Source organism: Sceloporus occidentalis, unplaced genomic scaffold (genome assembly GCF_023333645.1).
Source record: "Sceloporus occidentalis isolate IW3139 unplaced genomic scaffold, rSceOcc1.0.p SCAF_4, whole genome shotgun sequence".
Classification (NCBI taxonomy): domain Eukaryota; kingdom Metazoa; phylum Chordata; class Lepidosauria; order Squamata; family Phrynosomatidae; genus Sceloporus; species Sceloporus occidentalis.
This window is the reverse complement of record NW_028316984.1, coordinates 146,146,347-146,158,712: the sequence shown is the minus strand read 5'-3', so window position 1 is coordinate 146,158,712 and position 12,366 is coordinate 146,146,347. Positions and strand designations below refer to the sequence as shown.

The 12,366-nt window shown below is 42.7% G+C and overlaps 1 protein-coding gene across 1 annotated transcript in view; it reads right to left on the bottom strand.

Annotated features, from left to right (window-relative positions):
• Positions 1-8,361, bottom strand: part of RHOV (ras homolog family member V) — a 53,564-nt gene extending 45,203 nt beyond the window's left edge. The window contains exons 1-2 of the mRNA XM_089521926.1: positions 8,230-8,361; positions 4,100-4,290 (exon numbers count right to left, since the gene is read on the bottom strand). The gene's annotated coding sequence lies outside the window, so the exon portion shown is untranslated. The remainder of the gene's footprint in view (positions 1-4,099; positions 4,291-8,229) is intronic.
• Positions 8,362-12,366: the final 4,005 nt, after the last annotated feature.

The window sequence follows — 12,366 nt, the reverse complement described above, 5'->3', positions numbered from 1 at the left end:
AACAACACAATTGCTGTGAGATAACAGGTTAGTGTGATAAAGGCCTTTGTTATTGTACTTTGGATATATTGGACATGACTCGTTAGAAAAGATGTTAATGTTCAGTAAAGTGGAGGGCAGTAGGAAAAGAGGAAGCCCACATTACAGATGGATTTGTTCAATCAAAGATACCATGGCCTTGAGCTTGAAAACATGAGCAGGGTGTGTGGTTTGTCGGGGCTTAGTCATATTGCATGTTACCGAGTATGGATTTATATAAAATTTTGGGTGCCATGCGGTCTGAAGCCATGACCCCTGACTGACCCCACAGCGATCCGCCATTAACCTAAGAGCGAGGAGACCACGTAGCCAGCTGCCCTGCCAAGGCATGGTCTCAGGAAAAAGGTAGATTTAAACCTTTCAGAGGAAGTTTTTGGGAGTTGCAAAACCAGATTCGCAGGGACCAGCACAAGGAAGACAATAGCTGTGACTTCCTTCTTAATGAGCCAGTGATTAGCTTAACGGCTCGGCCATCAAGGTAGCTGCTCTCCTGAAAAGTGTCAGACCTCATGCATTGTGCAACTATTGTGTAGCTTTCGGCTTAGACAAAGCCCAAGCAATCAACGCCTTTGTCTTGCAGGCAAGCCATTGCCTGAGGATATGTTTAGCCCTATATAAGATCCAAGTTTTCAGCTCCACTTTGGGCTTTTGAGCATTCAGTTGTTTGAGCCTGAGATTCCAAAGAGCATCCTTGCTCCTCTGAAATCACTGAGCGAAGCCAAGCTCACTGTCACCGGGCCTCTAGTTAGCTTTGCCTGCCGGAACTCAGCTCCTAAGCCACCGCGGCCTCTCCTTTCTTTTCCCATCCCCACGGCCGTGATACACTATCCATCCTACATTGCATCCGACTTCCTGGAGAAGACGTTTAAGGTAATATTCCCAACGGTGCCTCTCTCTTCCTTCCTTTACTCCCTGAACTCACCCCTTCCCAGCTATAGCATTAAATGTGTGTGTGTGTGAGAGATCCCTTTTGTTGTGTGACTTTAATAAATGTTCATAGTTTAATTGCACCTCATTGGTATCCGAGTCTCTTTCTCTTGGGGGTGGACTAGGCGACCTCTGGTATACATATAGGGACACGATCCTGTGCATGCGTTGTTAGGACATGCCTCTCGTATTTGAGCTAATTAAAATTCCCCTAATTCGATCCTTCCTAACATGCAGAATTATAATACTACTGTTTCACTTTAGCTGTCATTGGACCTTATCAAACGGAGCCTTACCGTGGGTAAAACGTTCCTGAACTGTTGCAGAAGTGCGAAGGTGTGATTGTTCGTTGCACTTCTCAAATGTCATTGAGGCATCCCACTTTTCTTCAGTTGTCAAATTGTTCACAGAGAAGCCATTTTTTAAATAATGGGATATCCCGTTATTCAAAAAACAGCTTCTCCGCAAACACTTCGTCAATGGGAGAGAAGTGGGATGCTTCAAAGATGAACGATCACACCTTCCTGCTTCTGCAACAATTCAGGAACATTTTGCAAGCATTTTACCCATGGTAAGTTCCTCTGTGTGATAAGGTCCATTGTTCTGTCCTATGGAACTGTGGAATTTGCAGTTTAAGGAGGGGCTTTTCTAATTTTCAGCCAGAGAGCTCTAGTGCTTCACCAGACTACCAATCCTAGGATGGAATCATGGCAGTCAAAGTAAAATAAGTGCTATGATTCTGTAGTGTGAATGGCCCCAGGCCTTTTTGAGATATCTCATTAATTTGATCTCCATAAGTCAAAGCCAACTTGACAGCAGATAAGAACAACAACAACAACAAATAGGATAGCATCTTATATGTGTACACAGAAATAAAGCTCATTGAGTTCAGTTTGGCTTACTTCCAGATAAGTGGGTTTTAGGATTGTACCCTAAGTGACTTATTGTAATGAGCTGATGTGAAAATTCCTAGTGTCACAATCATTGGTACAGCTGATCCCACAACTATAGGATGTTTAGCAGAGAAGGATTAGGAAAGTGACATGTACACACACGCTTCTGTAAGCTCTTTTGGGAACATTAGTATCCTAGACCCACTTTGGGGGTCGTATCAGAAGGAACAATAGCTACTGATGCTTTTACTAAGGATAATGCAATAGATTTTATCTTTGTATGCTCTTAGTGCAACAGCTCTAAGTTCCATTCTCATTTTGCACAGAGAACTGAGGGATAGCTAATCCCTGAAAGCCGTATAGAAAGAGGTCTCAACCCAACTCTAGATCTTGCACATGTCTAAACTATCTTGCAAGCCGCATGTACAACAAGTCTGGTGTGAATGCTTGTGGGGCCAATATGTAGCAAATTTGCATGCAGATATATGACTTAAACTGAGGAGCCTTACAGATCTGATGTGGAAATGTTATTCTAACTGGTATCTCCTCATCAGCAAAGCATGTTGAGATGTTTGAGGATCTGGTTCAGAATGCCTTGTACATGTTTGACCTAACTTGAAAGTGCTAAAAGCTTGTAACATTTTCTATGTCTCAGCAGACTTTTTCATCAGCATGGCTCTACCTTACTAAAGCTTCATGGCCACTTTCTGATCTTTCCTCTTCAGTGATCTGGGCAGGGGACACTGAGTAAAGTGTCCTCTGCTCTCCCCAACAAGGTCAGTATAATCTAGTAGGATCCCCACACAATTGTCAAAGTAGTGCTTCAAGCATTATTGGGTGACTGGGTCTAATTTCCCTTTTAGGTTCCCACAATGCCTGAATGATGCTAAGTTAGGGACATTGTGGGGAAATTTTAGAGCCCTAGAATGCCCAACCAGAGGAGGGGAGGATTACAGTTCCTCCAGACCAGGCATCAACAGTGGGCTCTTCCAAGTGGCTTGTCATGCAGCCAGATAACAAGTAACACTGGATGAATTTCCTCTTTTACATAACTATTGAAAAGTGCATGAGGTCTCTCCAGTTTTCACTCTGGCAAGAATAGCCAGTGTCTCAAGAATGTCAGGTGCTGATGCTATCCTAGGAACAATTTATCTGTCTTAGGGATCAGCGGCTTTACTTGCTCTGGGAGCCAAATCTTTGACACCAGCATCTACCACAAAGTGCACAAAATCTGGAAATTACCCAAAATGCACTTGTAGGTTTTATTTTTGGGCCCTTGGCCCTTGCCGCCACTTCCTCCAAAACTACTGCTTGCAGGAAGTCTCCTGGAATACAAGAAAAGCTTTTTTGGTACATTCCAGCATTGGTGAAGGCTGCAAAAATGGCCTTTGGACCACCTGCAAACTGCAATTTGTCCCGCTGTTCTAACTTTCCATCTAGAGATGGCTCAGGAGATGATTCTAAAGGAAGGGTGAATCAAGCACTTGTTACCACCATTCTAACAATGCAACTGCCATACTCTCTTGAGTTTTGGCTTGTCAACAGGGAGTGGCTACTGCTGTAGTTAATTTGATTGTTTATTCACATCTCTCTTGAAATATCTGTTGTCTTTTTACTGGCACACTCCTAAATTCTGACAGCAGCTCAATGAAGTGACTTCTTCACCCTCTGGGAATTCTCTTAATCTGAACAATTAATTTATTTGCAGCGACAACAAAATCCGTTGTACCTACTGGTTTCTTTCTCATAGGTTATCTGGCTCCTAGTATCTAAAACTTGCAGGTACAATTTGATTTAAATACAAAGAACTTTCAAACAATAGTCTCCCTACACTGTTTTTCTAACTAAAATATCTCTTAGCTCAGGAAAAGTCCAGAACTGAACACCTAGTGCAATGGATCAGGAACAGGGAATATGTAGGTCTGTAAAATGTTGCTGGACTGACCCTCTTAATCCCTCACAGTTCCCCCCAATGTGGAACCCATAGTGCCTTGCCATATAAACTAATACCAAATGTAGCTAAATCAATACCAGCATCTACCACAAGGTGTACAAAGTATAAACTTTAAAAAACCTAAATATAGTTTAAAACCATACAGTTTAAAAACAATTAAATAAATATTATAACACTTAAAACATATGAAACATAGCAAAAAGTTAAAATCACAGCATACCCCATTAAAAGACTTTTCTGCAGCAAGTTATGAGCTGAAGTCTTGCATAAATAAAAAGGTGTTTACCTGCAGGTGAGAAGACAGTAGAGAGGGTGCCAACCAAGCCTCCTGTGGAAGAGAGTTCCAGAGCCTAGGAGCAGACACCAAGATGATTCTCTCCCATGTCTTCATCAGATGTAAGGGTGGTGGGACTGAAAGAATACCCTCCTCTGAGACTCAGTCAGATTCATATGGGGAGATACTGACTCTCACATAATCTGGACCAAAGACATATTGTTTTTTTTAGGTCATAACCGTAACCAGGGGTATATCTATATACACTGTAGAAATAATGTAGCTCGATACCACTTTAACTGCCATGGCTCCATCCTACAGAAACTTGGCATTTGTTGTTTTGTGAGGCATCAGCACTCTTTGGCGGAGATGGCTAAAGACCTTTTAAAACTGTGAATCCCAAGATTCCTTAGGATGGAGCTACATCATTTAAAGTGGTGTCAAACTGCATTATTTTTACAGCAGTAGTGGCAAACATGTGGCTGTTCAGATGTTGTTGCTGTTATGTCCCTTGACTAAGTTATGGGAACCATGTCATAGGGGTTTTCTTGGCAAGATTTATTCAGAAGTTTGCCATTGTCTTCTTCTAAGATGGAGAGAGTGTGGCTTGCTCAGAGTTGCCCAGTGATTATCTATGGCTGAATGAGGATTCAAATCATGACCTCCTGGACTCCACTCAGACCTCTACACCATCCTGGTTCTCATCTCCAAGTATTGTTGGTCTGCATTTCCAAGCATTCTTAACTGTTGGATTTGCAGTTCAACAAAAGACAGAGGGTTGCATGATTGCCTACGGTTGCATCCCTGTGAACATTAGTTAAAGAAAGAAGCACCACTGAACATGGAGGAACTTGCTTCTGGACATGGCTTATATGAAAAAAAGAAGAAGTAAAACTTGATTCTTTTACAGCAAATTCTACAGCACCCAAATAACTTGTAATTTTTTAAAAAATTATGTGATGGCATGATTGCAGTCTCCATTGGGGTCAGACATTTCTGAACAATTCAATAAGCAGATATGGTTATTTCTTTTACAGTATTTGCATACTTGTTGTTTGGTGTTGTGTGCCTTCAACTCATTTCCAACTTATGGTATCCCTATCACAGGGTTTTCTTGGCAAGATTTGTTAAGAGGAGGTTTGCCACTGCCTTCCCCTGAGGTTGAGAACATGTTACTTGCCCAAGCTCACCCAGTGAATTTAATGGCCAAGCAGGGAACTGAACCCTGGTTTTCAGTGTCATAGTCCAACACTTAAGCCACTATGCCACACTGGCTCCATGTCCTTTAATTTCCCTCAAGGCAATGTATTTAGATAATTTTAATATTGCCCTCTTCGCAATTTAGGATTGCATTAAATTTGTTCTGTTGTACCTAGCAACAACCCTGTACGGTAGGTTACTTAAAAGTAGAAACTGTGATCATGTCAAGATGGCCGAGTATGGTCTCCCTGATCCATTCAAGCCTAATTTTCAATATAGTATATATTATAGTATTGGTTCTGCTTCCTTTTGGGAGGATGATAATTCAAAATATTCGTATGCTAGGCTGGTGGATTATGGGAGTTATAGCCCAAAAAGTAACATTTCCAAATTCTGCAAGGGAGAATGTTGGGTTTCTAGCAAGACGGTTCAATGCAACTATTTCACCTTTCCGCCCTTAAAACTACATTTATCTTCCCTAGAAAAAAAGAGGAAAGATGTGATGGTAAGCATGAGAAAAGACATCTAGAGACCCACCTCCCATTAATCTGCGTGAACATGGCAGGGTAACCGCATGAGAAAAGCCTTGGCTGGAATTACCCAAGGTCAACAAGAGAAACCAGAAAAACAAAAAAGTTGCTACACTGCCCTGCATATAGAAAAATGATTAATGATAGATAAGGCTTAAGGACTTACTGTCTGTTGAGTAGAAAGACTACATAAATCTGCCTTGTAAATTTGGCTTACTATAAACCTTCGATCAAAGAACAGAAACAGATAAAATGAAGCACGTAATGAGGAAATCCAAGGCCATTCACACAGCTGACCAGAAGCTGCATGGTCCTCACTTTAAAAACTGGATTCTAGGATTAGTTTCTAAATTGAAAATTAATTGTTTTTAAAGAGTACTCTTTTAAAATGTGTTTTGAACATGCTTTTATATTCGTATTGTTTTAATTGGTGTTTATTTGTTCATAACCTTGGGAGACTTTGCAAGCTGGTAGGTGATACAAAAATACCTAAACTAAAAATAATAAAGAGCTGCAACATCACTCATGTGGTTACTTGGGGCTAAGATTCTAAACTGAGCACTAGTCTGATCATAAGGAAATATGTCATTGCTCCAATGGATGGAAACAGAAGACATGAGATGTATATATATCTGTCTATGTATATATTGAGCCTCCCCATGAAGTAGCCAGTGTGATGCAGAGGTTCCAGTATTGGACCAAGACTGCAAGAGTCTAGGGTTCCAGTCCCCACTGAGTGGCATAACAACAAATTGAGTCTTCTACCACCAGGCCATTGGGGTTAATTACATAAATCTTCAATAATAATTGTGTTCTATTATGTCCAGAGTAGGAAATAGTTTTTCCAGAGGCCCTGCCCCTTTCACAGTTATAGCACTATATGCGGTAATTCATGGTGTCATCCCCCAATGACCTCCTCCCATACAACACCATATAGAATCCTTAGTAATGTTTTTGGTACTAATATTACTCATTAATTGTAATTCATGTATATTACTGAATGTAATGGTAATAGATGTGACTAGCAAAATTAAAATTATATCTTTAAATTACATTATCATACGCACAGCCTAAATGCATTTACATATACAGTCATCCCTCCATATTTGCGGCTTTGATATTTGTGGATTTGATTATTAACGGATTTGAATAATATGTTCTCTCTAGGAATATCTAGGTCCTCCAGTGCAACTCTATGGTCAACTTTAACTAAAAGTTGCACTGAAAGATCTAGAGATTCCTGGAGAGAATGCTCTACTAGGCCTTTGTAGCTCTTCCAGCGCAGTTCTATGGTCAGTGTCTGTCAGATGTTGACCACAGAGTTGCACTGGAGGACCTAGACATTCCTAGAGAAGTGTCCTCTCAGGCCAAAACATGGTGTTTTGGTTATTTGCGTTTTTTTATATTCACAGGGGTCTTGTGCCCCTAACCCTAGCGAATATGGAGGGACAAGTGTGTGATATGCAGGCGTAGCTATGTTGGCCATTTAGCAAATTCAAACAAATATCCACCAAACAGTGATACCCTTTACTGGCCAACCAAAATGCACAATACAGTGGGCCCTTGGTATATGCGGGGAATCCGTTCCGGACCCCCCCCCCCCCCCCGTATATCAAAATCCACATATGCTCAAATCCCATTTGTTCCCAATGGCGGCGCATGTGCATGCACACCGCCATTGGCAACAAAAGTCCCTTGCCTCCCCACTCTCCTCCCTTCCCTCCCTCGCTTCCCTCCTCCCTGCCTCCCTCCTTTCCCTCCCTCTTACTTACCTTTCAGGCCTGGGAGGCCTCTGGCATAACTGCTTGGCCTCACCGCCGCTGCGGGAAAAGCTGGGTGGCGGCGGTGGCCGCCATGGAAGGGCCCGATGGCAGTGCTGGAGGCCTCTTGGCCCCCAACAACACCACCACCGGGCCTTTCCCATGGCAGTGGCGATGAAGCAGAACCGCCGTGGAGGCCTTCAAGGCCTCCAGCGCCTACATCCGGCCTTGATGCCTCCGCTGCAGCGGAAGGGCCGGATACCGGTGTTGGAGGCCAAGAGGGCCCAGCACCAACACCCGGCCCTTCCGCAGCAGTGACGAGGAGGCCGGGTGACGGTGTGGGAGACCTTGAAGGCCTCTGGCGCTGCTACGCTCCATTCCTCCTCTTTGCTGCCTCTGCCGCTGCCGGGCCTTTCCTTTCGAAGAGGCGCGGAGGAGAGGAGGAGAAGGAAGTTGTCCCCAATGGCGGTGTGCGTGCCATTGGGGACAGCTTCCTGGTTTGCCATCCACGGATGCTCAAATCCGCGGATGGCAAATCTGTGTATAAGAAGGACCGATTGTATACTGGCTGCAAGCTCCACTGACTTCTTCATCAGGCAAGATGTTACAAACCAAACAGGAGAAAAATTAGAGATGTTAGTAAGATGCCTACATTTTGTTTTTTCTGTCCTTAGTTAAGATGGTATGAGGGTAAATTTTGCAGGCTGGCTCCTCCTCCTCCTGGCAATGTGGGAATTGGGTGTTTTCCAGAGTCCAGGAAATTTAAAGTCCATTTGCATATCAACAGGACTCTTCTCTTGCATTCCAATCTGTCTCCATTCCTGTGAGGCCACAGGCCTCTTGGAGGCAGAGGACAAACGATTTTTCAAGAAGCCCCCATGTTTTTGCATCAGGAATAATTTGGTAGGTGTAGAGGTAAAACATGCTAATAAAGGCCAAATTTAAGAAGAAAAATATTGTTTTACCTTGGTTGAAGGTCTCAGTCCATTGGCTTGTTCTTTAGGGATCCCCTGTTGCAGCTACAATGTGGTATCTCACAATCCAGAAAATATGCAGGGGCAGCTGTATTGGCCATTTAGCAAATTCAAACATGGTTGAAGTTAACATTTGGTAAAATGTGATTTTTTAAAAGTTTTTTAAGGGGGTGTAAATGGACTAGGTGAGTGCAGACCACACCAGGTGACACTCCAAAGGGATTGGCACAGCTATGGAGCGAGTGAGAAAGAGTGCTTTTCCTCTCACCCTAAGCTGCAGAGGACCCTAAATGAGGCCGCCAAGAGGTTGCAGCACCACCCCTCCAGTAGTGGCTGCTGCTGGGGAGTGCTGTCAGGGTTTGGTGCAGCTGCAGCCATGCTGGACCCTGGAGGCCTTTCCTGAGTTTACAGCATTTTGGGTGGGCAGGTGGCTTCCCCCCCCCCCACACCAGGTGATACCAACCTGAGATGCCATCGGCTGAAGACATGTAGTTAATATAGACTTATACTGTAATAATTCTGTAGTGTGAATAGGCCCCAAGTGTGGAGCAAGCCAGGATCTTAGACCAATAGGAAATCAGATGCGAGGGAGGGAAAAAGGAGAAAGAGGTGCAGATTGTTCATATATCAGTTGATATAAACCCAGAGCATGACAAACAGTCATCAGCTCCAAGGTCCACTCAGCCTTCCATCCTTTTGTAGGTCGGTAAAATGAGTACCAGCTTGGGGGCAATTGGCTTACACATTGTAAACTGCTAGGGAGTGCTCATTCACTGTTGGAAATGTTTTAGTTCAAGTCTCAGGTAGATCAACCTGACAAACAAGCAAAACCTCTAATAAAGTCCTTATTCCTTCCAAATCTCAAGGATTTGTGTGTCTCAAAGTGATCTGGTTGAAATTGACCCAAAGGTTTACATGCTTCACATTAAGCATTTCCACAAGATTACGCTGAGCATGTGGTTTTTGATGAACCAATTAGTGTTGATCTCCTTGAAAGGGCATATACAAGCCAGAATCTTTGTGTGTTTATCTGGAAGAATGCTGAAGTCAGTGGGACTGTATGTCCAAGTGAATCTCTATGGACAGGAATGCAACCTCTGCTCTGCTCCATTTGGAGAATAATAAAAGATGTTGGGTGAAAAGATTAGGATCTCTGCTAACTCAAATGGAGAGACTGCAAAGTTAAGGAGTAGGACAGCCTTCTTCAACCAAAAGGATATTCTCCAAGGCTGAATCCGCAGTGCAAAAATAATGGAATTTGGCACCACTTTAACTGCCATGGCTCAATTCTATGGGATCTGGGAATTGGAATTTATGGCCCCAGAGCTCTCTGACAGAGGTCCAAAATGCACTCCAGAAATAATCCAGTTTCAGACTGCTTTAACTGTCTAGACTCAGTGCTAGGGAATCCTGGGAATTGTAGTTTATTATGGCACCAGAGCTCTGTGACAGAGAAGGCTAAATGTTTCCCAAAACCACAGTTCCCAGAATTCCATAGCATTGAGCCATGGTAGTTAAAGCAGTGTCAAACTCAATTTTTACCATGGGGATGCAGCCCAACTAGATTGGATTGCATCTCCCAGAATTCTCCAGCTAGTGCAAGATTATGTGACTTGACATCCAACATATCTGAGGGGATCAGGTTGCAGTAAACTATGGTAAGCAAATAATGTAGAATAAATGGATGTGGTTTAAAAAAGACAGAGGATTCTGGAAATGAGACATGTGCCTCCCTCGCCAATTGTATACTTAATTCTCACCTAAATAGTGACACAGCCAGCTAAGAGCTAATGCTGACTCATCATACATTTTCTCTGACAGCTCATCCCAGTCTACTGTGAAAAGCCAACTCCCTTATTTCAAAAAGAAAAAGAAAAATAATTAATCTCCACTTGTTAGAAGTTGGCCATGGATGGTGAGAAAATTATCTCACTTGTTAGAAGTGGCTCATGGTGGTGAGATTGCATGTAGCTGTGAATATTTAAATATGACACTTTGCAGAATTGTATAAAGTTTTGTTTAAAAGGAGAGGTTTATGCTGTTTAAACGTTGTTTAAGAGGGAAAACAGTATAAACTGTTGTTTAAAAGGCTTATCCAGGATGATTTGCCATTTCCAAAGTCTCACTGAAATGTACAAAGTTTATCTCAAATGAATATCTTATCTCTGTTTTATTTCAAAAGGTAAAATTGAACATCAAAATCTCAGTGGGAGATACACAGAACTTACAAGTAACTACACTTGTCCCACCACATTCGCTGGGGTTAGGAGCACAGGACAGCTGAAATGTGGAAAAACTGCAAATAACAAAAACACTATGTTTTTACCTGAGAGAACACCTCTCTAGGAATCTCAAGGTCCTCCAGTGCAACTCTTGTGGTCAACATCTGCCAGACATTCACCATAGAACTGTGCTGGAGGAGCTACAAAGGCCTAATGGAGTGTTCTCTCTAGAAATCTCTAGGTCCTTCAGAATTGCGCTGGAGGACCTAGATATTCCTAGAGAGAACATATTAATACAATCCATGAATAATCGAATCCACAAAAGTCAAAGCCACAAATGTGGAGGGACGAGTGTAGTTATAAGTAATAGCCTAAATCCAACTGTTGGTCCTGTCTAGAGTAAATATAGGCCTCGTTGGGATCAATTACTGTAATGGTAGTTTAGGAACTATGCCCACAGCTCTGAAGAGGCGGCCTCTGGCTGCCCCTTTTGCAGCCAAATCAGGGCTGCAGCAACCATATGCCACGGCCCAGATCTGGCCTTTCCAGAGTGCAAAAAGGAGCTGCAAAAAGTTACTACTTTTTGCACCCTGGAAAGGGCACCATAGCCACGGCCCCGTGGCTTTATAGTGCTCCTTTGGCGCTGTGTCGTGTGGATGCTGTGGCAGAGAAGCGCAGTGATGCTGCACACCATGCATGTGGCACATAGTGTCACGCCACCCTGGGGGCAGACGCTACGCCCTGACTCCATCCCCCAGCCAGCCTTTCAGGTCAGTCTGTACAGGGCATAACTACTGTTTTTTGGCCTTAGATCCATAGCTGTAAATAATTGTTTTTAACAACTAATTTTCCCAGCTCTGCAGATTCTAGACAGAAAATCTCAATATCGTTTACCAAGTCTCTCCCCAAACAGTTAACGACTACCATTTTCAAAGTGAATATATGTATTTATAGCTATTAATGCAGGTACAGAACCTGCTGTTGAAAAATTAGATACGTATACTGTATTCCATTTGTGAGAAACCAGAACTACTTGACACTTGGTTTTGTTTGCTTGTTTTATTAAGATAGTGATAACACGGCATCCAAACTCAGAATATACAGTGTCTTCCTGACCAGTTATGGATCACGCCTCATGATCCATAACTGATTTTTTAAAAAGTTAAATTGAAAGAATTGATGGATATTTTCTTACCTCAGTGAGAAGTCTGATGTATTGAAGGTGAGAGTTACAATAACAATATAATGTACATTTCTTGCATTTCATGACCAGTGAGAATTCCCTTGCTATTCCCCCATTCTGAATGGGGCCAGTTTATTGACAATCAGAGGTATATCAGTTCTGCTTTGCTGCATGATGGTTTGTTGGAGAAAAGCTTGGTCCATGTTTTTGTCCCAATGTACCCCAAAGGGACCAGATGCCATCTGATCTTGGAGGCTAAGTAGGGTCAGCCCTGCTTAGTACTTGGATGGGAGACCATCAACAAATACTGGGTGCTGTAGGCTATATTTCAGAGGAAGGCAATGGCAAAACCAGTTCTGGCTATTTCTTGCCTAAGAAAACCCTATGAACTTAATGGAGTTACCATAACT